Genomic DNA, 2,765 nt, shown 5'->3' with positions numbered 1-2,765 from the left:
CCAGGATGGTCTCGATCTCTTGACCTTGTGATCCACCCGCCTCGGCCTCCCAAAGTGCTGGGATTACAGGCGTGAGCCACCGCGCCCGGCCTGAAATCCTTATTTTTTAGGCAATGAAATTAATTTCTATCTTAAAGCTGTGCTTTTGAATTTTTTTTTTTTTTTTGAATAGCCTGTTGCCCAGGAGTGCAGTGGGGTGTGATCATGGCTCACTACAGCCTTGACTTCTGGGGCTCAAGCAATCCTTCCTCCTCAGCCTCCCAAGTAGCTGGAACTACAGGTGGGTGCCACTACGCCCGGCTAATTTTAAAAAATTTTTTCTGTAGAAATGGGGTTTTGCTGTGTTGCCTAGGCTAGTCTTGAATTTCTGAGCTTGTGATCCTCCATCTCACCTCCCAAAGTGCTGGGATTACAGGTATGAGCCACTGTACGTGGCTTGCTTTTGAACTTTTGTATAAGATGTTCTTTTGTAGCCCCCGCTAGTCACAAGATATTATCCAACATTTTATTCTATTATGTTTTTTTCTGAGACGGAGTTTCACTGTTGTCACCTAGGCTGGAGTGCAGTGGCGTGATCTCAGCTCACTGCAACCTCCACCTCCTGGGTTCAAATGATTCTCCTGCCTCAGCCTCCTGAGTAGCTGGGACTACAGATATGTGCCACCATGCCTGGCTAATTTTTGGATTCTTAGTAGAGACGGGATTTCACCATGTTGGCTAGGCTGGTCTCGAAGTCCTGACCTCAGGTGATCTGCCTGCCTTGGCCTCCCAAAGTGCTGGGACCACAGGCATTAGCCACCTAGCCCAGCCTATTAACATTATGTTTTTTACCATTTGCATTTAGATCTGGATCTCATTTAGAGCAGTGCTGTCCAATACAAATACAATGTAAGCTACATATATAATTTAAAAATTTCCAGCAAGCACATGAAAAAAGTAAACAAAATAGTTGAAATTCACTTTAATGATACTTTTGAAACCCAATATATCTAAAATATTATTTCAACACATAATTAATATAAACATTAAGATATTTAAAGTTGTTGTCCTCTTCCATGCTTGACATCTGGTGTTTTACAGTCATGGCATACTTGGTTTGGCTACATCTCAGTAGCCACTCATGGCTGGTGGCTGCAGCTTTGGACAGCATAGACCTAAAGTCCACTCTTGTAGGTAATGTTAAGTAAGAATGCAAATATATTTTTCTCTACATAATTCTTTTTTTTTTTTTTTTTTTTTTGAGACAGGATCTTACTTTATTGCCCAAGCTAGAGTGCAGTGGCATGATCTTGGCTCACTGTAACCTCTGCTTCCCAGGTTCAAGAAGTTCTCCTGCCTCAGCCTCATAAGTAGCTGGGACTACAGGCATGTGCTGCCATGCCTGGCTCATTTTTGTAGAGATGGGGTTTCACCATGTTGCCCAGGCTGGTCTTGAACTCATGAGCTCAAGTGACCCACTCACCTCAGCTTCCCAAAGCCCTGGGATTACAGGTGTGAGCCACCATGCCCGGCCATCTCTCTCCATTGATTTGTGGTGCCCGCATTCATTGTATTTTTGTGTCTAACTTGTCTCATATCCCTCACCACCCCATTCCATCCTGTTGTCTTTCCTGGAGCTTTTTTTCTTTTTCCTTTCTGCTCACAACCGAAGGTGTTTTCTGACTTACTTCCTGACCCTAGGCTTACCTTCTTCTATGTTCTGTCCTTAAGTAATCATGCTATAAAGTGCTTCAGCTGCCTCACGTATGCAGGTGCTGCTTGGAGCCTTCAGTCTCACCTCTGTTCACAATGCCTGCCTTCTGCGAGACTGCTTCAACTGGCTGCCCTGTTTACACTTACATGTCACGTTAAAATGATCATTTCTCCATTAATTTCTCCATATATATTTCTAACATTTCCAATTATTGTTTCCCTTCAACCCCTCAGGCTTGCCACCTCTGAGTGCAAATACCTAGATTCCCCGAGCACCCACCCCAAGGTATGACTGTCTCTTCAAACAGTGGAGATTTTACAGGTGTACATGAAGAGAAGATGCCTGTGTAGTGCTGATGGATTATTCCACTTATTCCCACAACAGACTGTTCTAGGTACATGCATCCACCTGTTGGTTGTGGAACAGTAAATCTACCCATAGTAAGGGGGAGATTACCCTGCAGGTGCTCTGGTCTACCGGGTGTCAAGTATGGAGCCCACTCTGGGCTGCGCTGGGCCTGCACACCCCCAACTCTGTCATGACTGATGACAGTCAGGCCCGTGGTCAATGACACTAAAGATGGGGCTGCTTTCCTGGCAAAATGGTTGTCTGTGTGTAGAGGAAACATGGAAGAACACGACTTTTCCTGTAGGAGGCCACCAAGGACTGGTCGCTTCCATCAACATCTGGAGACAAACCCTGCTCTGAAACCTCCAATTGCCAAGCCAGAGACAAAAGAGAAGCCACCTGCTCCTTTCTAAGTACTTCACCAGATCTGGAAGACAGCCTCAGCTGGGCATGGTGGCTCATGCCTGTAATCCCAACAGTTTGAAAGGCCAAGATGGGAGAATCACTTGGCTCCAGGAGTTTGAGACCAGCCTGGACAGCACAGTGAGGCCCCTGTCTGTACAAAAAATAAAAAAAATTAGTCGGGTTTGGTGGCATGTGCCTGTGGTTCAGGCTACTCAGGAGGCTAAGGTGGGAGAATTGCTTGAGCCCCAGAAGTTCAGACTGTGGTAAGCTGTGATTATGCCACTGCACTCCAGCTTGGTGGACAGAGCGAGACTCTTTG

General features: G+C 45.8%; 1 protein-coding gene across 1 annotated transcript in view; it reads left to right on the top strand.

The window, feature by feature from the left end:
- LOC108310156 overlaps window positions 1–205 on the top strand; it is a 5,096-nt gene extending 4,891 nt beyond the window's left edge. Inside the window, exon 3 of the mRNA XM_017536912.2 lies at window positions 173–205. The gene's annotated coding sequence lies outside the window, so the exon portion shown is untranslated. The remainder of the gene's footprint in view (window positions 1–172) is intronic.
- The last annotated feature ends 2,560 nt before the right edge of the window (window positions 206–2,765 follow it).

This window comes from Cebus imitator, unplaced genomic scaffold, assembly GCF_001604975.1.
Source record: "Cebus imitator isolate Cc_AM_T3 unplaced genomic scaffold, Cebus_imitator-1.0 Scaffold102, whole genome shotgun sequence".
NCBI lineage: Eukaryota > Metazoa > Chordata > Mammalia > Primates > Cebidae > Cebus > Cebus imitator.
The sequence above is the reverse complement of the archived record's forward strand: the minus strand, read 5'-3'. Positions and strand labels throughout refer to the sequence as shown.